The 24,373-nt window shown below is 40.9% G+C and overlaps 1 long non-coding RNA gene across 1 annotated transcript; it reads right to left on the reverse strand.

The window, feature by feature from the left end:
* Nucleotides 1-1,664: 1,664 nt before the first annotated feature.
* LOC141276136 (uncharacterized) lies at nt 1,665-24,328 on the reverse strand. The gene is made up of 4 exons (XR_012325111.1): nt 24,069-24,328; nt 15,096-15,233; nt 4,511-4,554; nt 1,665-2,598 (listed from the first exon to the last, which is right to left on the reverse strand). It is a non-coding gene; the product is annotated as an uncharacterized lncRNA (long non-coding RNA).
* Between the last annotated feature and the right edge of the window lie 45 nt (nt 24,329-24,373).

The following is a 24,373-nucleotide window of genomic DNA, read 5'->3' on the forward strand; positions in this document are numbered from 1 at the left end:
AAATGAGTGAACTGTATGTGAATTATATCTCAATAAAGCTATAATCATAATAAAGATATTGAAAATCAGCACCAAAAAAAAAAAAAGTTAATGCAGCTGGAGACTGACCAGAGAAAAGCAATAAAAACAAAACAAAACAAAAACCAGGAGTAGGGAGAGATTGTATTGAAGACCATTTTAAAACCGCAATTCTTGAGGAAGACTTGTCTTATTCTGTGCCTAACTTAAAGCAAAGCTCCCAATAAATGTTTGAGTGAATTCTTTCTTCTGGAAGACTTAGAAGGAATATAATATTGAAAAAAATAAGGGAGAAAAAAATTTTCAAATAAGGAAGTAAATAGGGTACACATGAGTTCACAATTGCTAAATACTTGAAATTGGAATGTCCTGAAGCTTGAGAGGCATTTTTCTGCTTAAACACCATAGTTTTTCAGTAAAAGAGACACATTATGTGATCAAAATTTTTTCTTTGTTTCAAACTTTATATAATGACACCTCTCTTTCAACTGTGTACTAACTGTACCAATTGGGGTTCAAGAAAATGTAGTCTGTTGCTAACATAATCATCAACAGCCTAATACTTTGTATTTCAGAGTAAAAGAATTCCCAAGATGTGGGATAATTTATTGCATCTAAACTACTTGCTTAATATGTAATGGGGCTGATCTCTGAGTTTGTCTTTTTTTAATCCCTCAAAAAAATTCTTTTATTGAATTCACAATGCACTCTTTTATTTATTTATTTTTTTAAGGTCACTGCAGTAGTGGTTGGAATAAGAGGCTGAAAGGATTTTTTTTTTTTTTGGCTGCATTGGGTCTTTGTTGCTGCATGCAGGCTTTCCCTAGCTGAAGCAAGCGGGGCTACTCTTTGTTGTGGTGCACGTGCTGCTCATTGTGGTGGCTTCTCTTGTTGCGGAGCACGGGCTCTAGGAGCACAGGTTTAGTAGTTGTGGCTCATGGGCTCTAGAGCGCAGGCTCAGTAGTTGTGGTGCACAGGCTTAGTTGCTCCACGGCATGTGGGATCTTCCCGGATCAGGGCTCGAACCCATGTCTTCTGCATTGGCAGGCAGATTCTTAACCACTGGGCCACCATGGAAGTCCCATAATGCACTCTTAAGTCAAATAATTTCAAAAACCCTTTCTCAAATTCAAGAAGCAGCAAAAGTTTTATTAAAAATTTTAAAAGTTACTGAATAAATGATTTCTTTCAACATTACGTGTACTCTTTAGACAATAGGGTAGAAGAATAGCAATTTTTATTCTAGCAAAGGATTGTCTCAAAGGTAGTAAATCATGAAGGACCATATGAGCCTTTTGCAGAGTTGGTTAGCAACTTGCTGTACTAAGCCATTTCTTATTTTGGAAAATTTCAAACATATATGAAGTAAACAGAATAGTGTAATGAACTCCCATATATCCATCACCCAGTTTTAACAATTTTCTGCATTCTGCCCTTCTTGTCTCACTTCCAGCACTTGCATCTCTCCACCACCTCCCCACCCCCACCCCTCATCTGAGTTAGCTGCATTATTAGATTAGTGCCTGACTCTGGTTGCCTAGATATGAGCCAAACAAAAGTAACTGAGGGGCTTCCCTCGTGGCACAGCGGTTGAGAACCTGCCTGCTAATGCAGGGGACATGGGTTCGAGCCCTGGTCTGGGAAGATCCCACATGCTGCGGAGCAACTAGGCCCGTGAGCCACAGCTACTGAGCCTGCGCGTCTGGAGCCTGTGCTCCGCAAATGGAGAGGCCGCGATAGTGAGAGGCCCGCGCATCGCGATGAAGAGTGGCCCCCGCTTGCCACAGCTAGAGAAAGCCCTGGCACAGAAACGAAGACCCAACACAGCCAAAAAATAAATAAATAAATACATTAATTAATTAAAAAAACAAAAACATTTAAAAAAAAAAAAAAAAAGTAACTGAGCCTTGTGTCTGGTTTGCTATGTTGTTTATTCTTGGTCACCTTCACAAATACAGTATAACCATTTCACCCAGTCAAGATAATCCACCTTCTTTGTGGCCACTGCTTAAATTTCACGACTTAAAAGACCAAAGGGACTCTCCATCCTCTTTTTTTTTTTTTGCGCAGTACGCGGGCCTCTCACTGTTGCGGCCTCTCCTGTTGCAGAGCACAGGCTCCGGACGCGCAGGCTCAGCGGCTATGGCTCACGGACCCAGCCGCTCCGCGGCATGTGGGATCCTCCCAGACTGGGGCACGAACCCGTGTCCCCTGCATCGGCAGGCGAACTCTCAACCACTGCGCCACCAGGGAAGCCCTCTCCATCCTCTTTTAATCTGAGTTTGCAAACACCAAAGTTGTAGATAGGTCATAAAATCTGCTCACCTTTAGAATGAAAAAGCATCTCTTCACTGGAATGCTTAATCCAGGTCTTACCTGAATCCTGATTGCCTGATCGACTTCTGCTACAGTAACAATGGTTTCAACAATACTGCACTTCAGCAAACTACCTCTGCAGCTGGATAACAGATGGTTCCACAAAATCATTTTGTTCCGGACTCAGAATCTTTTTGGAATTCTCTTGGTGAATTACTTTGCTGACTTCAACATGTAACCCTCTTCTGCCTTAAATTTCTCCATCTGTAAAAAAGGAGATAATGATTACTAACTGGGCAGCTTTTGTCTTCCACTCTGCTGAATGGTTGAAGAATCCTGATATAGAAAGTGAGACAGGAACAGAACTTTAAACTGGTTTCCAAAGAGTAAAATAACGCAGGGCGATTTCATATTTCTTTTAACTAAGCTGGAGCACGTTACAGGCTCCCCACCCCCGCCCAGCCTGGCCCCCCATGATCCTCCTTAGTAGGCAGAAAGGAGACAGGATTTTCTTTTCACGGCTTGGGAAACTGAGTCACAGAAGTGACCCCTCTTGCCTGAGGCTCATGAGGCAGTGATGAAAGTTAGAATAGTTGCCAAGTCTCCTATCCCCAGCCCAGAACTATGCTCACCTGTATTGCTATTCTTCTAGTAAAGAGACAGACCTGGCAAAGCAAGTTAATTCTTTATTAATTCTTGTACATTAGATTTGCGTTCACATAGAACCTCTTTATAAACATCATACAGTATTGGGGAAACAATTCACCTACCACTGAAATGTGGAGTTGATACAATTTCCCACTGGTATTGATATCTCATATCATTTGATATATATTAAGCACCCACTATGTGCCAAGCATTGAAAAGAGGGATCAACCCCTCTCCTCATAGAGTTTAAATGGCCATGATGAGAGAAAAATATCTGAAGTGGCATCTATGTTTCCCGGGGTTGCCATGTCAAACCCCACAAGCTTGGTAGCTTAAAACAACAGAAATGTATTCTCTCACAGTTTGGAGGCCTGAAATCCTAAATTAAGGTGATGGCAGGGCTGTGCTTACTCCAAAGGTTCTAGGGGTGGACCTTTCCTTGCCTCTTCCAGCTTCTGGTGGCCCCAGGCATTCCTTAGTGGTGGATGCATCCCCAGTCTCTGCCTCTGTCTTCACATGGCCTTCTCTGTATTTTCTCTTCTTTTTCTTTACTGTTTTCTCAGTTTGAGATGTAGTTGACATATAACATTGTATTAGTTTCAGGTGTACAACATCTTCTCTTATAAGGACACTGGTCATTGGGGTGGGTGAAATGGGTGAAAGGAGTCAAAAGGTACCAACTTCCAGTTATAAAATAAATAAGTCAGGACTTCCCTGGTGGCACAGTAGCTAAGAATCTGCCTGCCAGTGCAGGGGACACAGGTTCGAGCCCTGGTCTGGGAAGATCCCACATGCCGTGGAGCAACTAAGCCTGTGTGCCACAACTACTGAAGCCCACACAATAAGAGAAGCTCCGCAATGAGAAGCTCGTGCACCGCAACAAAGAGTAGCCCCCGCTCACTGCAACTAGAGAAAGCCCATGCGCAGCAGCAAAGACCCAACACAGCCAAAAATAAATAGATAAATGAATAAATTTATTTTTAAAAATACCGGATCATTGTTATACACCTGAAACTAATGTTATATTCAATTATACCTCAATTTTTTCTCAAAAAAGGACACTGGAGGGACTTCTTGGTGGCGCAGTGGTTAAGAATCCGCCTCCCAATGCAGGGGACACGGGTTCGATCCCTGATCCGGGAAGATCCCACATGCTGCAGAGCAACTAAGCCCATGAGCCACAACTACCGAGCCCATGTGCCAGAACTACTGAAGCCCGGGCGCCTAGAGCCTGTGCTCTGAAACAAGAGAAGCCACCACAATGAGAAGCCCACGCACCACAACAAAGAGTAGCCCCCGCTCGCGGCAACTAGAGAAAGCCCGTGCGCAGCAACGAAGACCCAACACAGCCAAAATAAATAAATAAATAAATAAATAAATAAATAAATAAATAAATAAATAAGGACACTGGTCATTGGATTTAGGGTCAACTGTATAATCCAGGATGATTTCATCTTGAGATCCTTAACTTGATTACAAGGATCCTTTTCCAAATAAGGTCACATGCACAGGTTTTGGGTGGACATACCTTTCGGAGGGCCACCATTCAACCCACTATAAAAGGCAAGCCTGCTAAAGAAAGAAAAATATATATCAGTATTCTACTGAATATTCATTCTCCAGTTTTAAGACAAAATTCTACACAACTGAAGTAATTTTATTCATCATGTCTGTGTTAAAATACTCTAGTGTATTTGTCTTTTTATTGAGATATATTTGACATACAATGCTGTATAAGTTTATGGTATACAACATATTGGTTAGATACATTTATATTGCAATATGGTTGCCATTGTAGCCTTTGCTAACACTTCTGTCAAATAATTCTCTTTTCACTAGTGTTGGGAACAATTAAAAGACTACAGTCTCTTAGCAAGTTTAATGTCTATAATACAATCGTTGTCTACAGTCACTGAATTGTGTATTAGGTCTCCAGGATTTACTAATCTACTCTTTGCAAGTATGTACCCCTAAACATCTCTCCCATTTCCCCACCCCCAATCCCTTGTAACCACCATTTTACTCTCTGCTTTCATGGTTCTGTGGTTTTTTTTTTCATTTTTTGGCCACGCCATGTAGCATGTGGGATCTTAGTTCCCCAACCAGGGACCAGACCTGTGCCCCCTGCATTGGAAGTGCTGAATCTTAGCCACTGGAGTGCCAGGGAAGTCCCCATGATTTTTGTTTTTTTAGATTCCACATATAAGCGATATCATACAGTATTTGTCTTTCCCTGTCTGATTTATCTCACTTAGCATAGTATCCTCAAGGTCCAGCCATGTTGTTGCAAATATCTTTCCTAGTAAAAAAACCCAGAAGTCTCTCCATCTCTGTACTTTGAAATGAGCCTCCTCAAACATCCTGTAATTCTCCTTACCATCATGGTGCCCTAGAGAACAAGGTTTCTTTGACTAGTAAAGCAATTTCCTCCCCCACCAGGTGTGACTGATAGAGTACAGAAGTTACTCTTCAGAACAGAAAATATCTCTCTTTTTGTTCTTTGGAAATCAGAACCAATGCTTTCAGCTGAGACTCAGTGGACAAAGGGCCCAAGAACACTTGCCCAAGGGGAACAGAGAGGGGTAAACAGATTGGATTTGGATAGAAACAATGCTTGGTGGTGATTCAGCTAAATATGGTCATGTCGTCAGGTGATGACAGTTACTTTTAAGGCCTTCAGCATTGAAGGTATGTGAAATGGTAGCACTGAGCATGAAAACAAGTACAATCACTCACCAGGTGAAGATGAGCCATATCCAGATCAGAGTGTAAGGGCACGACTTTCCCACACACTGTGAAACTTGTCTCATTCCGTGTGCTCTTTCTGGTTGTCTACTTCTTGGCCTTTCTAAGTTTTAAGAGAACTCTTTTGGTTTGCTTACTTGTAGCAAGCTCTGTACTAAGTGCCCGAAATAGGAACACCCACCAAGAGAAAGTAACATGCTAAGCAGAGTTAAAAAAAATTATTTTTAAGTTAGCCATTTTCCCATTTCTTTTTCTTTCTTTCTTTCTTTTTTTTTGGCCATGCCTGGGGGCTTGCAGGATCTTAATTCCCCAACCACGGATCAAACCTGTGCCCCCTGCAGTAGAAGCTCGGAGTCCTAACCACTGGACTGCCAGAGAATTCCCTCCCATTTCTAATTTTATGCTTTCCAGTTTTGAGATATTGGCAAGTAATATTGTATTAGTTTAAGGTGTACAACATAATGATTTGATACATATATGTATTGTGAAATGATTATCACAATAAGTTTAGTTATCACTCAGTTCCATTTTTTTCTTGTGATGAGAACTTTTAAGATCTACTCTCTTAGAAACTTTCAAAGATACAACACAGTATTGTTAACTATAGTCACTACACTGTACATTACATCCCTAGAACTTATCTTTTTTTCTTTTTGCGGTACGCGGGCCTCTCACTGTTGTGGCCTCTCCCGTTGCGGAGCACAGGCTCGGGACGTGCAGGCTCAGCGGCCATGGCTCACGGGCCCAGCCACTCCGCGGCACGTGGGATCTTCCCGGACCGGTGCCCGAACCCGTGTCCCCTGCATCGGCAGGCGGACTCTCAACCACTGCACCACCAGGGAAGCCCTATATATTTTTTTAAAATATTTATTTATTTATTTTACTTTTGGTTGCATCGGGTCTTAGCTGCGGCAAGCAGAATTTTTCGCTGTAGCGTGCAAGCTTCTCTCTAGTTGTGGTGCTCGGGCTCAGTAGTTGCCCCGAGGCATGTGGGAATCTTAGTTCCCCAATCAGGGATCGAACCTGCGTCCCCTGCATTGGAAGGTTAATTCTTAACCACTGGACTGCCATGGAAGTCCCCACCAGAACTTATAACTGGAAGTGTGTACCTTTTGACTACTATCAAATGACAAAACTAAAACAATTTAGTAACAAGTTCAATGTCCCTAATTGAAGAGAAAACAATCTATGGATTGGGGGAGTACAGGACCTCACAAGCAGTGGAGCACCCTTCCCAAAGGATTTTGAGTGAGAGTGAATTTTATAGAGCTGTTACACGCAGCAACATGGAAACAGGGCATGACTGGCTAGGAGGTGGGAATTTCCTTCTAAGCCTAGCAGGTCCTATTTGTGACTTGGGCTGGGCCCCTGGGGTGGCCTCCATTTTGTGGGTCTCAATCTATGAATTAACTTTATCACCACCCTTAGCCATCCCATTTATTTAACAGTTACCTCATGGAATGGTATAGCTTGAACAGGGTCTTACTATGGCCTAGAGATTCAGGACTTAATAATGAGAACTTCAAGGTTTGCTACAGAATTTTTGAGCCACAAGGACCCTTCAAGGTGACCTTATACCCCCTTCTCTTTTCATAGTTGAAGAAGCTGTGTCTCAGAGAGTCAAATGTGCTTATCTACCTGCAGGCAAAGCTGGGACCAGAAGCCAAGTCTCTGGTTTCCAAGTTCATGCTTTTTACTGGCAACTTAGGAAAAATCTGATCAATCTATGCTCTAAGTTTGCAGACAATCCAGGCCTCAGAATCTGGAGCTGTCTGATAACTTTGCTTGAGGTGGATTTTGGGAATTGTGCCTGAACAAATCTTATACTCCAATCAATAAAGCCTACATCAGACAAAGAACTAAACATATATATTTTTTAAACTAAGAGAAAGCATTATTTTATTTACCCCAGATGTAACATGAAATAGGTTTGGGATTATAAGCAACGCGGAAGCTATCAGAGGCAAGATCTATGGATGTTTATATATCTATGGATCTATGGATATATAAACACTTAAGACTTTTAAACCAAAATATGTTAGTAAAATAATCAAAAAATGAAGTGGGAGCATAGAGAAATATATTAGATGAGCACTAAGACAGCTATCAAAATATTATAAACAGAGCTTCCGGTTTCCAGTTCTGCACGTAAGGAGGTTAGAAGTTGCCACTCTGTCCTACCTAACAAGTAAAAAGCAGAACAGACTGACAGATCAACAACTCTTTCTGAATCCACAAGAGAGGAGAGGGCACAAAGAAAACCACTGCCCCCAAGTTTGACAGACAAGGGAATACAAGGAGGCTTCCCAGAGCAGAGACTCAGGAGATGAGGGGGCCAGTGGGCAACAGTGCCTGAGCAGGGAAACCTGAACTATAATTGATTCTGAGCGTTTAAGACTCCAGGGAAACCCAGTCATGGAGGGGGCCCAAAATATCGTGAGATTCACCTCCAGGAGTTAGACAAGGTTCCCACAGTAAATATCAAAGAAAAATCTCCTCAGACTTCTGGCAAGGAGAAGGAACCACTTTGAAATAGCCAGAGCACTCTGTTTTTAACAAGGCCTGTCCTCAGGACAAACTAGTTAACCAGAGCCCAACCCACTGGTGTATCATCAGAGCCTAACTGACTTGGGGCAGGGAAACACACAACTCCAACACACTCTAGCCGTCCTGCGGGAGGTGGGAGAAAAAAACTGAGAAACACTTGTGAAGTTCACAGCCCAGAGGCACAGGCTCCTTAAAAGCCTGAGACCCGATCACAGGGCTATAGACGGCTTCCCCTCTCCCTACAACTCATCACCACTTCACTAAAGGCCTATTTACAGTAGTTCCTTTTACCAGGTACATCCTGACTGGCTATCAAGAAAAAATTACAAGGCATACCAAAAGGCAAAAAACACAGTTTGAAGACACAAAACAAGCATCAGAACCAGGCATGACAGGGATGTTGGAATTATCAGACTGGGAGTTTAAAACAACTATGATTAACATGGTAAGGGCTCTAATGGATAAAGTAGACAGCATGCAGGAACAGATGGGCAGTGTAAGCAGAGAGACAGAAATCCTAAGAAAAAACTCCCAAAATGCTAGAGATAAAGAACACTGTAGCAGGGACTTCCCTGGCGGTCCAGTGGTTGAGATTTTGCCTTCTACAGAGGGTGCAGGTTCAATCCCTGGTCAGGGAGCTAGGATCCCATATGTTTCGCGGCCAAAAGGCCAAGGCATGGAGCAGAAGCAATATTGTGGCAAATTCAATAACAACTTTAAAGGTGGTCCACATGAAAAAAAATCTTGGGACTTCCCTGGTGACGCAGTGGTTAAGAATCCGCCTGCCAATGCAGGGGACACGGGTTCGAGCCCTGGTCTGGGAAGATCCCACATGCCGCGGAGCAACTAAGCCCGTGCTCCACAACTACTGAGACTGTGCTCTAGAGCCTGCGAGCCACAACTACTGAAGCCCGTGCACCTAGAGCCCATGCTCTGCAAAAGGAGAAGCCACCGCAATGAGAAGCCCACGCACCACAACGAAGAGTAGCCCTTGCTCACTGCAACTAGAGAAAGCCCGCGTGCAGCAACGAAGACCCAACACAGCCAAAAATAAATAAATTTTGAAAAAAAAAAAAGTAAATGGATGGAGAAATGGATGGAGCCAATTCTGTGCCCTACTTTCCACTCAACTCCATCCACTTCTCTCACCCCTCAGCCATGACCCACGCTCAGGCCACTGCTCTTACTTTATCGCAGCTGCCTCCCTGCTCTTAGTCTTGCCTACTTCCAATCCATTCTCTGCCCCGAAGAGAAACTGTCTTTCTATACTGTAAGTTGGACCTTGTCTCTTCCTGTTGAAAATCCTTTGGGGCTTCCCCATGGCTTCATGATAACATCCAAACTTGTTAAAATAGCTTTACAGGGCCTTTCCTGTTCTGTGCTCTGCTCATCTCTCCAGCCTCACCTTCCACCAACCTCACCTCACAACCTCCACTCTAACCATAATGAACTGCTTGCACAGTTCAGTACGGGTCACATTCTCTCCTGCCTCTGGGGCTTTGCACATGCAATTTCTCTATTTGAAGGAACTCCTCACTTGGTTATCTTTAATCAACCTTTAGATACCAGCTCTGCATAGTTTTTCAGGAAAGCTTTCTCTGACCCCTAACACTGGGCCAGGTACCCTAATGTACGTGCACATAACACTCTACATTCACTCTGTCAAAGCATTTGTCACATTGTATTGTAACTGCTTTTTTGGGGGGTGGGGGTGGCTGCTTCTGCTTCAAAATTGAGGTACAATTAAGATATAGAAAAATGCATGGATCTTAAGTGTTTCACCCAGCGTGTTGGTGACTGCATACACCCATGTAATCACCAACCACAATATACAGAACATTTCTATCACCCCAGAAAGTTCCCCTGTGTTCCTCTCTAGTCAACACCCTCTCCCACCAGCAAGGCAACCCACTGTGTAACTTTCTTGTCTGGATAGACTGGAAGCTCCATGAGGGCCATGACTGTGTCTACCTTCTTTAAACATTTCAAAATCTAGCACATAATGAGCCCTCATTAAATAAGGGTCCACAAATGGAACATTGATAGAATGGATAGAAAACAGAAGTGATTGTTGATTGATTTGGATATTTTGAGGGTTAACATTGCTAACTTTAATAACAACAGTACCTGCGACAATGTTTACAAATTTTTTGGAATAATATTTCCTTTCTGTTCCATAGCTAACTTCAGCAGTTCTCTTGATCTCACCATGCACTTTTCACTCCTGCTAACACCCCACGCTTAGTGAGAACACGAATTCTGATTTAGAGGAACTCAAAATCAAGGCTCTCTGCTTTCTTAGATTTCTTTTTTCGTGCTCCTGACCCCTGCTTTCTTAGATTTTTTTTTGAACTTTTTTTTTTTTAAGATGTTGGGGGTAGGAGTTTATTAATTTATTTTAATTTATTTTTGCTGTGTTGGGTCTTCGTTTCTGTGCGAGGGCTTTCTCTAGTTGCGGCGAGTGGGGGCCGCTCACTGTCGCGGCCTCTCTTGTTGCGGAGCACAGGCTCCAGACGCGCAGGCTCAGTAGTTGTGGCTCACGGGCCTAATTGCTCCGCGGCATGTGGGATCTTCCCAGACCAGGGCTCGAACCCGTGTCCCCTGCATTAGCAGGCAGACTCTCAACCACTGCGCCACCAGGGGAGCCCTCTTAGATTTTTTTTAAAAACCTTTTTTTTGGGACTTCCCTGGCAGTCCAGTGGTTACAACTTCGCCTTCCAGTGCAGGGGGTGTGGGTTCCATCCCTCGTTGGGGAGCTAAGATCCCATATGCCTCGTGGCCAAAAAACCAAAATATAGAACAGAAGCAATATTGTAACAAATTCAATAAAGACTTTAAAAATGGTCCATATCAAAAAAAATCTAAAAAAGAAAAACTCTTTTATTATTAAATGCTTTTGTAGATGTTTATTAAACCTCATACAGTACTTATTAGCATATTGAATGAGGTAAAATAAAGGAAAACTAAATGTTATCGTACCGAGTCAGTAACAAGTGGAGAAAATAGAAGTGCCTTGTCTTCCTGGGCCTTTGTGCAGGTTTTATACCTGTGCTGGTAAGGAGAGCCTTCTCTTGTTTAAGTTAAAATTCAATGGTTAAGCATTCCATCCCCAATAACAGTTGCTAAAGTCAAAATAAAGCTTTGTAATTCTCCATTTATTTGAGAGAACTTTGAATTCCACAAGATTTGAATTTCACACTAAAGTGAATCAAATTTTAAAACATATTTCAGTCAACTTGCCAAATATGTATAATAGTATCACATCAAACAACTACAAAAATGTGAAAACATAACATTTCAGACTGGAGTGTTTTCTAACACCGTCAAGCAACCCTCCAGTTTTCAGTAGACCCTGACTGGAGGTCCCACAGATTTAACATAATTCTGACACTGTCTACCTGGAAATAACATCAGATGCCACAGGTTAAGGGCTCAGTCCCACAAGACTTCCTCCACTTCAGATGCCCATTGCAAGTCCAGGTGGTCACTTGTACTTCTGTACTGGTTATAAATTGGGGTTCCCATGATCCCCTCCTCTGGACAGATAATTTGCTAGAATGGCTCACAAACCTAAAGGAAACATTTATTTACATTTACCAGTTTATTATAAAGGATATTGTAAAGGAATGCAGATGTACAGCTAGATGTAGAGGTACAGAGAGCAAGGTCCAGAAGGGTCCTGAGCACAGGAGCGTCTGTCCCCATGGAAGCAGGGGTACCTTCCCAATCTTCCCAAAGGTTGGTAGATGGGGCTGAAAATCCCTACCCTCTAATCAGTTGATCTCTCTGGTGACCAGCCCCATCTAGGGACCCCCACCCCAAGTCCTCTCATTAGCATAAACTCAGGTGTGCTCAAAAGGGACTCCTATGAATACAAAAGACACCCCTATCAATCATGAAATCCCAAGGGTTTTAAGGGCTCTGTGCCAGGAACCTGGGGATAAAGACCAAATATATTTATTACACCACACAGACATTCACCCACAGATATCACCGATAGGCCTCAGTCATCACATTCAGCAGAAGCTTCCAGGCTGACAATGTAAATCAAGTCGACTTTCCCCACAGTCTTAAGAAGTGCCAGCAGGATCAAGAAAGCAATAAATGGGACTAAACCTCCTTCCAAAGGCCTTAAGAAACACAGTTATTAAATCTCTCATTGCGTGTGGTGCTCTGCTGTGCTAAATGATTCACAGAGAGAATTAGCTAAGCCTTGCCTCTTCTCCCCAACAATTTACAATCCAAGGCAGACAGGCCGACGCTCATCCACATTACAAACTGGACAGACACAATGGAATACAAACATCCTCAACTCATAAATGAACAAGATCAACATTCAGAGACGGAGATACTCAGATGCTGAGATAAGGAGAGTCGTCTTGAAAAATTCCAAGTTCAGGCTTAGCACTTTTTTCTCTTCACCACTACCTTCATTGATAATCATATAAGGATATATAAGTGCCTCATAACTGTTCCCTGCAATGTCAGTTTTTGTCCACCCTTACACTTCCTAGGGTCATGATGCTTGTAGTAATTTTGTATAGATCACGATTTCGAATGATATTCCCTAACACACATCTGTATTTTTTTAAAGCTCTTTTAAAAAAAAATATTTATTTATTTATTTATCTGGTTGCACCGAGTCTTAGTTGTGGCATGCGAACTCTTAGTTGTGGCATGAATGTGGGATCTAGTTCCCCAACCAGGGATCGAACCCAGGCCCCCTGCATTGGGAGTGCAGAGTCTTATCCACTGTGCCACCAGGGAAGTCCCCACATCTGTCTCTATTTTATTTTATTTTTAAATTTTTTATTTATTTAATTTTCTTGGGCTGTGTTTGGTCTTCGTTGCTGCGTGCAGGCTTTCTCTAGTTGCAGCGAGCAGGGGCTACTCTTTGTTGCAGTGCATGGGCTTCTCATTGCGGTGGCTTCTCTTGTTGTGGAGCGCAGGCTCTAGGTGTGTGGGCTTCAGTAGTTGTGGCACACGGGCTCAGTAGTTGTGGCTCATGGCCTCTAGAGCGCAGGCTCAGTAGTTGTGACTTGTGGGCTTAGTTGCTCTGCAGCATGTGGGATCTTTCCCGGACCAGGACTCCAACCCATGTCCCCTGCATTGGCAGGCAGATTCTTAACCACTGCCCCCCACATCTGTCTTTAAACAGCCTTTTCTTTTGAGCACTATTGGAAAGATTTCCCAAACAGCTCTTTTGACCTTGAATTGAAGATTTTTTTGTTTCAACTAACTCAATTCTACTTGATTCTTATCTCTTCTAATTCCAGGTAACTCTTGATTTAGAATGGCCTCTTTTATTTAAATAGTTTTTTCATCATGTGACACTTAAAAAAAAATACTTTCTTGTGAAGCAGGATGAATCCTAGGTTAAGTTACAAACAAGGTAAAAGGGTAGATTTAAGAAAGGAATATTATATTATTTGAGATACAGCAGCTTGTCTAACGAGCCACAATTGAAGACATATGTGCATGACTAAAGTACTAAAGAGTCGCATTTGATATTAAATTACTTATAATCTACTGTATTTTTAATTATGATTAAGACCTTGGCTTTGACTTTTTGATCTTTTTAAGATCTTGTTTGACTTTTATATTCTTTCCTCCTGAATCAGGATTGTTTAGTTTCAGGTAACTGACCCCAATATGCCACCCAAAAAATGCTGTAAGATAGTAACTCGACTAAACAGGCTAATCTAGCAAGAGGCTGAGCTTAATCTAGTGCTCTCACACTGGCACCAGAGCATGATTTATTTCTCATCATTTCTCACCTCCACATTCTTCATGTGGGCTTCATTTTCAAGCTGGTTTTCCCACTTAAATCTCTAGACGGCATCCTCCAGCTCCCAGACCTCACCCTTTTCTCTTTTCTGCTTGGTGGGAAACAATTTAAACAAATATCCAGGAACTGAATCTGATTGGTCTAACTTGGGTCATGTGCCCATCACTAAACCAATCACTATGGCTGAGGAGTAGGAGACATCCATTGGCTGAGAGTGGGACCAATCCCACCCAACCCCATGGCAGGGAATTTCCCACCATATCTAAGGATTGTTACATAGAAGAATCCTTCTCTGAAAGCTTCTCAAGTTTTCTTTTTAACTATATATGTGGTAGTGATGCCCAAAGAACAGTTCTTGGAATTTTATCTTGACACTTTTATCTCTGGGTGTGAACTTAAAGTCCCAAAGTAGAAAGCTGGAAACTCCAAAACTTAGATTAAGAAAAAAAAAAAAAAGTTTTAATTCACTCTGAAAATTATCTTTGAAATGGCTTCAAATGCCTGGCTGAGTAATGTGTAGTTTCTAAGTTAGGCAAAGGGTTGCTATAAAAAATGCTAGCAGGGGCTTCCCTGGTGGCGCAGTGGTTGAGAGTCCACCTGCCAATGCAGGGGACACGGGTTCGTGCCCCGGTCCAGGAGGATCCCACAAACCGCGGAGCGGCTGGGCCCGTGAGCCATGGCCTCTGAGCCTGCGCGTCCGGAGCCTGTGCTCCGCAACGGGAGAGACCACGACAGTGAGAGGCCCGCGTACCGCAAAAAAAGAAGAAAAAAATGCTAGCAGGTGAATGACATAATCCAAGTTTGATTCTTTGATTGATTTTAAATGAGTGACCTCTGTTGTAATCCCTGGCTTTTTAAAATTCTTGCCCAACCTCTAAAGCACTGCTCTCCAAATTTTATTTCATATCTAAGAATAGAAATAGCCTGGAGAGCCAGCCTAATAGAAAGCTTTTTATTTATTTATTTTTGGTTGTCTGATACCACTGTTCATCTCTACTCTTACCAAAAGAGAAGGCAGCAAAGATTAGGATACCTTTCCGAATATATCAAAATCTTTATTCGCTATCAAATCACTCTGGCAGGGAAGTAAGAATTATCTTAAGCAGACTTACCTTGCTTGGAGAGAGTCAATGTTTTTTCTTTTAATGTTTTCTTTCCTTCTTTTTTTCCCCTGCATACAAAAAACAACCACATTAATTGTGGAAAATATGGAAAAGCATATTTAACGAAATTAAAATCACTCATAATTCTACTACCCAAAGATAACTAAGACTAGCATTTTGATGTATAGCCTTTGACAACTACAATAGCAATAATTAACATTTACTGAATCCTTTAAATATGCTAGACACTATGCTGAGCATTGGAATATGAATGTTCTCATTAAATTTCATGTTTATAACCATTCCATGAGGTGCATGCTTAATTAGTATCCTCATTTTATAGAGGAGGGAAACTGACTTTTTTCTATGCATGTATATCCATTTTTAGAAATTTGGTATTGTATACACGTATTATTTTCTATTTAAAAATATATCATGGACATTATTCCAAGTCATTAAATATTTTCTACAAAATAATTTGGTTGCATGTGTATTCTTCCTATGTGTGAACCATAACTTATGTCTCATTTCTATTGATGAACTTTAGGTAGCTCTCACTTTTTCATTATAGTAACACTACAATGAACAGTACATTAATAAATCATCATGAGTATTCATGGTTATTCTCTAAGGTTAAATACCCAGAAAGAGAAAAATAGAATAAAGAATATAAACATTTTTTAAGGCATTGATACGCATTCCTAAATACGTCCACTGACATACTGTATCAATTTGCATTCTTACCAGTCTTGTAAAGAAAGGCCCTGATTCCCTGCACCTTAATTAGCACTTATTTATCAATTTATTTAAATCTTGGCTAATATTGTATCTAAATTATGGCATCTTTCTTGTTTTGACTGCATTTCTGTAACTTTTGGTAGGGTTTAACATTTTTTCATCAAACCAAATATTGCAGTGTCTATATGCTTCAGGACAGATGAATCTTGTAACAGATAAATAGGCCTTCAGCCTGAACTGGCTTGGAACTGACTCTTGAATATGAAAAGGTAGATCCTATAACTGTCAAATCTTAGATAGCCATATTTTCAAATACCTTCTAAAACATATTGTATATACATCTCTTAAGATTTTTTTTTAACTGCTTTTATTTATTTATTTATGTTTGGCTGTGCCATGTGGCTTGCAGGATCCTAGTTCCTCGACCAGGGATCAAACCCAGCCCAGCAGTGAAAGTGCCGATCCCAACCACTGGACCACCAGGGAACTCCCCATTAACATCTTTTTATTTTTACTGTGTGATGAATATATCAGACTCCAGTTCTTAATAAGTAGAGTTCTTTTACCCTGCTAATGGCTTTGTTTCTCCCCCAAAATAGGCACGCTCAGTAAGCACCTCAGGGTTGGGCTACGCTGGATTCTATGAGCAGTGAGAAAAGTTTAAAGAATTAGCAATTTCACTCCTAGGGATATACCCAAAAGAATTGAAAAGGTACTCAAATAAATGTTGATACACGAGCATTCATAACAGCTCTATTCATAATAGCCAAAAGTTATGTATAACCCAAATGTCCATCAATTGATGATTGGATAAACAGTGAGATGTACATGTATATATGTACATATATATTTTTAATTCAGGCATAAAAAGAAATGAAGTACTAATGCATGTTATAATGCAGTTGAACGTCAAAAGCATGCTAACTGAAAGAAGCCAGACACAAAAGATCACTTATTAAATGCGTCCATTTACATGAAGTGTCCAGAATAGATAAATCTACAGAGGTAGAACCACAGATTTGTGGTTTCCAGGGACTGAGAGGAGGGAGGATTGGGCAGAAATTGCTTAATGGGTATGAGATTTCCTTTAGGGATGATGAAGGTGTTTTGGAACTAGGTAGAGTGGGGGATTGCACAACATTATATATGTACTACCTGCCACTGAATAGTTCACTTTAAGGTGGTTAACTTCATCTCAATTTTTTTAAGCAAAAAATTAGTTTTTCCTTTCATTTTGGCCTTGTCACAGGTTTTATAAGCACTTTTATATATTGGGGGCATAAATAATATTCAAATTATTTCTTTCCCCTAACATATTTCTACTTTCAATGCTTATTTAATAACTAATGTGTAGAAAATTACTAGCATGATATTTTCCCTCTTAATTTCCTCCTGAAAGGCTTTCTCTGGAAAAAAAAAAAGTAAATCATGTAATTTATGTTCTCAGGATAATTTGTACCTGGAAAGGAAGAATCAAATCTGAAACTTACCATTTTCCTCCCTATTACTCTAGAGTGGCTGTAGAGGAGTTAAGAGAGTAGTTGAAATTTACATTTCAAAATGGGTTCACTATCAACAGGGGAAAAAACGAAATATTCAATCATCTCTCCAAGACTTGCACTTGGCACCTGTTTGCCAAATGTATTTTTCCTGTTTTAATATTATACTGAGATTGTGTGTGTGTGTGTGTGTGTGTGTAGCATGAAGCAGAATACTTATCATTTGTGCAAGAGATATCAGGAATCAAGTGTATAGTTTTGAAGGTATCCCAAAATCTTTGGGGATAAGTCCCTCGGTTTCGTGTGAGTCTCCACTCCCTCCTCATCTGCACATCCTCTCTACTCCCTGCCCATTCCTCAGATATGGTTCACTCACTCACTTACTCACTCTGAGTGAGACTGAACAAAGGGTGTTCATAAAATATTTTGGAATGAATAAATAAATGAACACACTTGTGCCAAATGAGTGTCGAAGACTTGCTCCAAGAAATCATTTCAGCTGGGGTGGTCAGGCAAGTTTTCTTTCTTTTTTTTTAATATTTATTTATTTATTTGGCTGCATTGGGTCTTGGTTGTGGCACTGGGATCTTTAGTTTCAGCGTGCGGGATCTAGTTCCCTGACCAGGGATCGAATCTCGGCCCTCTGTGTTGGGAGCGCAGAGCCTTAACCACTGGACCACCAGGGAAGTCCCCAGGCAAGTTTTCTATTACAGTATGTCTAGGTTTCTGGGGGAGATCCTCATACAACCTGACCCATCTGGTGTCTCCAGGCTTGTTTATACAGCTGTCCTCGTGGCTTCTCCTGCAGACACTGAGACCAAATGACACTTCAGGTAAAACCAAAGAAATTCACCACCTTATCCTTCAAACGGGCACCGTTCCTAACTTTTATATCACAGCTGATGAAAGGGCTCTCTAACACCAAGGCTTAAGTTTGGGGAGTAATTTAACATTCTTTTTGATCATCACTAACTCCTCTGTAATACAGGCATACCTTGGAGATATTGCAGATTCCATTCCAGACCATCACAATAAAACTGAGTCACGTGAGTTTTTAAAAAAATACTTATTTATTTGGCTGCGCCGGGTCTTTAGTTTCGGCATGCAGGATCTTCGTTGCGGCGTGAGGGATCTTTAGTTGTGGAGCGAGGGATATTTAGTTGCAGCATGCGGATCTAGTTCCCTGAGCAGGGATTGAACCCGGTCCCCCTGCACTGGGAGCTCAGAATCTTAACTGCTGGACCACCAGGGAAGTCCCAGTCATGTGGATTTTTTTGGTTTCCCAGTGCACGTAAAATGTGTGTTAGGGAATTCCCTGGCGGTCTAGTGGTTAGGATTCGGCGATTTCACTGCTGTGGCCTGGGTTCAATCCCTGGTCAGGAAACTGAGATCCTGCAAGCTGCTCAGCTCAGCCAAAAACAAAACAAAACAACCTTATATTAACACTATACTGTAGTCTATCAGGTGTGCGTTAGCCTTATGTCTAAAAAATGCACATACCTTAATTTTAAAATACCTTACTGCTAAAAAATGCTAACCATCATCTTATGCTTCAGTGAGCTGTAATTTTTTGCTAGTGGCTGCTGACTGATCAGGGTGGTTAGGGGGCTGTGGTAATCTCTTAAAATAAGACAACAGTGATGTTTGCCCCGTTGGTTGACTTTTCCTTTCACGGACGACTTCTCTGTAGCATGCAGTGCTGTTTGATAGCATTTTACCCACAGTAGAACTTCTTTCAAAATTGGAGTCAGTCCTCTCAAACCCTGTCACTGCTTTATTAACTAAGTTTATGTAATATTCTAAATCCTTTGTCATCATTTCAACAATCTTCACATCATCTTCATCAGGAGTAGACTGCATCTCAAGAAACTATGAGGGACTTCCCTAGTGGTCCAGTGGTAAAGAATCCGCCTTGCAATGCAGGGGATGTGGGTTGGATACTTGGTCAGGGAACTAAGGTCCCACATACTGCGGGGCAACTAAGCCTGCGTGCCACAACTACTGAGCAAGCGTGCCTCAACTAGAGCCCGCATGCCAAAAACCACAGAGCCCACACACCCTGGAACACACATGCCACAACTAGAGAAGAGAAAACCTGCATGCCACAACTAGTGAGAAGCTGGTGTGCCACAATGAAAGATCCCGTGTGCCTCAACGAAGATCCCGTGTGCCGCAACTAAGACTCAACACAGCCAAAAATAAATTAAATAAATAAATAGTATGGAGACACAAAAGACCCCGAATAGCCAAAGCAGTCTTGAGGGAAAAAAGTGGAACTGGAGGAATCAGACTCCCTGAATTCAGACTGTACTACAAAGCTACAGTAATCAAGACAATATGGTACCGGCAAAAAAACAGAAATATAGACCAATGGAAAAGGATAGAAAGCCCAGAGGTAAACCCACGCACCTATGGTCAACTAATCTATGACAAAGGAGGCAAGAATATACAATGGAGAAAAGACAGTCTCTTCAATAAATGGTGCTGGGAAAACTGGACAGCTACAGGTAAAAGAATGAAATTAGAACACTCCCTAACACCATACACAAAAATTAACTCAAAATGGATTAGAGACCTAAATGTAAGACTGGACACTATAAAACTCTTAGAGGAAAACATAGGAAGAACACTCTTTGATATAAATCACAGAAAGATCTTTTTTGATCCACCTCCTAGAGTAATGGAAATAAAAACAAAAATAAACAAATGGGACCTAATGAAACTTAAAAGCTTTTGCAAAGCAAAGGAAACTACAAACAAGACGAAAAGACAACACTCAGAATGAGAGAAAGTATTTGCAAATGAATTAATGGACAAAGGATTAATCTCCAAAATATATAAACAGCTCACGCAGCTCAATATTAAAAAAACAAACAACCCAATCAAAAAATGGGTGGAAGACCTAAATAGACATTTCTCCAAAGACATACAGATGGCCAAGAAGCACATGAAAAGCTGCTCAACATCACTCATTATTAGATAAATGCAAATCAAAACTACAATGAGGTATCACCTCACACCAGTTAGAATGGGCATCATCAGAAAATCTACAAACGACAAATGCTGGAGAGGGTGTGGAGAAAAAGGAACCCTCTTGCACTGCTGGTGGGAATGTAAATTGGTAACAGCCACTATGGAGAACAGTATGGAGGTTCCTTAAAAAACTAAAAATAGAACTACCATATGATCCAGCAATCCCACTACTGGGCATATACCCAGAGAAAACCATAATTCAAAAAGACACATGCACCCCAATGTTCACTGCAGCACTATTTACAATAGCCAGGTCATGGAAGCAACCTAAATGCCCATGGACAGATGAGTGGATAAAGAAGATGTGGTACATATATACAATGGAATATTACTCAGCCATAAAAAGGAACGAAATTGGGTCATTTGTAGAGTCGTGGAGAGATCTAGAGACTGTCATACAGAGTGAAGTCAGAAAGAGAAAAACAAATATCGTATATTAATGTATATATGTGAAACCTAGAAAAATGGTACAGATGAACTGTTTGCAGGGCAGAAATTGAGACACAGATGTAGAGAACAAACGTATGGACACCAAGGGGGGAAAGCTGCGGGGGGACGGTGGTGGTGTGATGAATTGGGAGATTGGGATTGATATATATACTAATATGTATAAAATGGATGACTAATAAGAACCTGCTGTATAAAAAAATAAATAAAATTCTAAAAAAAATAATAAATAAATCTTAAAAAAATAAATAAACCAAACGATCTCAGGCCCAGGTGACGTGGCCTCACCTAAAAAAAAAAAGAAACTATGAGAAGAAACTCCTCAGCCGTTCAAGTTTTATCATGAGACTGCAGTAACTCAATCGCATCTTTAGTCTCCACCTCTATTTCTAGTTTTCTTGCTCTTTCTACCACATCTGCAGTGACGTCCTTTACTAAAGTCTTGAACCTCTCAAAGTCACCTGTGAGGGTTGGAATAAACTTCTTCTGTACTCCTATTCATGTTTATATTTTGACCTCTTACCATGAATCAGGAATATTCTTATTGGCATCTAGACTGTTGAATCTTTTCCACCAGTCTTTCATTAGCATTCTCCCCTAAGGCACTGGAAAATTTATCCACCATCAAAAGACTTCTCCATTACTTTTGATGAGCTCAGCTTTGGGGAAGAATAAGTCTTGACAATCCAAACCATGTACCAGAGGCTAGTAAAAGTTAATGTAGCTTTCAAATCAGCAAAGGAGATCGCCTTCCTATGTGAGATGTGGCTGAGTATATTCAAGTAATAAAATGTTTCAGTGAATGAAGTGAATTCTTATTGGATGGTTTTAAAGAGACTGTTTCTTGACCTAGAGTATCCACCTCTGCTCTGTGATTTGGATCTGTCTGTAGTACTTTCCTCAGTATTGCAAACTTGAAAATTAAAAGATATCAAGCCAACAAAATTATACACATACTTTAATTAATTTCATGGTAAAATTTGCTTGGTTTAACTTTCAACAAAGATCCAATCATTAATATATTTAACAAATATTTATCGTATGGCTATTATATGCCAGATGCTGCTGTATGTATGGAGATTCAGCAATGACCAAAGATAAGGAAAATATACTGAGGTGACATCAAAATTACCACTCAGTTGTGATATGATAGGTAATTTTGCTTTTTCCTTTCCTATATTTTCCAAGTTTTCTACAATAAGCATGAATTACTTTATAATCTGAAAAATATATGGTTATGTAAACATTTTAAAATAGATTCAGTGTCATATTAATGTTCAATATCAGTTTAATTTGAAGGTAGGAGAGTGATTTTTTTTTAAGTTATTTTGACACTTTTTTTTTGGCCACACAGTGCAGCATGCGGGATCTTAGTTCCCAGACCAGGGATCAAACCTGTGCCTCCTGCAGTGGAAGCGCCGAGTCCTAACCACTGGACTACCAGGGAATTCTCAGGATAGTGATTTTTAAAGCTGTTAAACTATTATGTTTTTATTACAGTTTTTCTATTGAAAAACTACTTACGTTCTATATATCCTGATCAGGATAACAAGGGTAAGTATTAATATGTACCTGATAAACCAATTAAAAAGTGGAAATTGACCGTATGGCTCTATCTTGTACGTGCAAGAAGGAACTAAAGAGACAGATTTTTCCATGTGTTCCTTAACCCAGCTGGGTTCATTTGCAATAACACTCTACACGTATAAATACATAGATATGCAGTCATAATGATTGCAAAATGAGATAAATCAACTCAATTAATTTTTTTAATTGAGGTAAAATACAAATAACAAAATTCATCATTTTAAAATGTACAATTCAGGAATTCCCTGGCAGTCCAGTGGTCAGGACTCAGCGTTTTCACTGCCGGGACCTGGGTTCAATCCCTGGTCGGGGAATTAAGATCTCACAAGCCACACGGCACAGCCAGAAACAAATAAATAAATAAAATAAAATGTACAATTCAGTGGCATTTAGCACATTCACAATGTTGTGCAACTATCACCTCTATCTAACTTCCAAAACAATTTCATCACCTAAAAAGAGGCCCCATACCCATTAAGCAGTACTGCACTTTCTCCCCCACCCCCTACCCCCTGAAACCACTACTCTGCTTTCATCTCTGTGGATCTACCTATTCTGGACATTTCATATAAATGGAATCATACAATGTGTGGTCTTTTGCATTGCCTTCTTTCACTTAGTAAAATGTTTTCCAGGTTCATACATGTTATAACATGTATCAGTGCTTTATTCCTTTTTATGGAGGAAAAATATTCCATTATATGGATATACCACATTTTGTTCATCCGTTCATCAGCTGATGTACATTTGGGTCGCATCCATCTTTTGACTATTGTGAATGCTGCTACTGTGAACATTTGTGTACAGATTTTGCGTGGATATATATTTGTATTCTCTTGGGTATGTACATAGGAGTGGAACTGCTGTGTCGTATGGCAAATCTAAGTTTAGCTTTTTGAGGCACCGTCAAACTTTTCCATTCCCATCCGTAATGAATGCGTGTTTCAATGTCTCCACCTCCTTTCCAAAATTTTTTTTTTTTTTCCCCCGGTACGCGGGCCTCTCACTGTTGTGGCCTCTTCGTTTCGGAGCACAGGTTCCGGACGCGCAGGCTCAGCGGCCATGGCTTACGGGCCCAGCCGCTCTGAGGCATGTGGGATCTTCCAGGACCCGGGCACGAAGCCGCGTCCCCTGCATCGGCAGGCGGACTCTCAACCACTGCGCCACCAGGGAAGCCCCCAGCATTTGTTATTGTCCATCTTTTTTATTACAGATATCCTAGTGGGTGTGGAGTCTTACTATGGTTGTCCCTGTTTATGGCTTGTCTATGTCTGAACTAGTGTCTCTTTCATCACTATTTTACCAGCGTCTAGTTAAGTACCTAGCACGTACTAGATGATAACAAAATATCTGGTGAATAAGATAATTGATAACCACTGTTATTTTTGTGTTATCCTCCTACCTATTTCCTCTGGCACATATAAGTTTTGTCAGGGCGCATTAAAAAAAGAGCTAAATGAAACTTCCAAACTTTGAATTTAAAAATTAGCATAATGAATAAAATACAAATTTTAAAGGTGCAAGTTTAACTTCGTTGCTTTTTTTGTTGCTGTTCTCAGTGGCAGACTTGCCATTACATTTATTTATTTATTTACTTACGGCCGTGTCACGCGGCATGCGGGATCTTAGTTCCCCGACCAGGAATGGAACCCGAGCCTCTGCAGTGGAAGCGCAGAGTCCTAACCATGGGACCACCAAAGAATTCCCTAACTTCTTTGCTTTTAAACGCAATCATTTTTGAATTTAATTTTAATTATTTTCAAATTAAATGAACAAACTGGGCAGCCCCCTTGGCTGTTCAGACCTTGCCCGAAAGCTTCGACTCACTTTCACTCGGTGCCAGTCCACGTGGAGCGGGAACCTGCTCTCCTTCCGCAATAGTTTCTGTAGGGACTCAGTGTTTA

Source organism: Tursiops truncatus, chromosome 13 (assembly GCF_011762595.2).
Source record: "Tursiops truncatus isolate mTurTru1 chromosome 13, mTurTru1.mat.Y, whole genome shotgun sequence".
NCBI classification, from domain to species: domain Eukaryota; kingdom Metazoa; phylum Chordata; class Mammalia; order Artiodactyla; family Delphinidae; genus Tursiops; species Tursiops truncatus.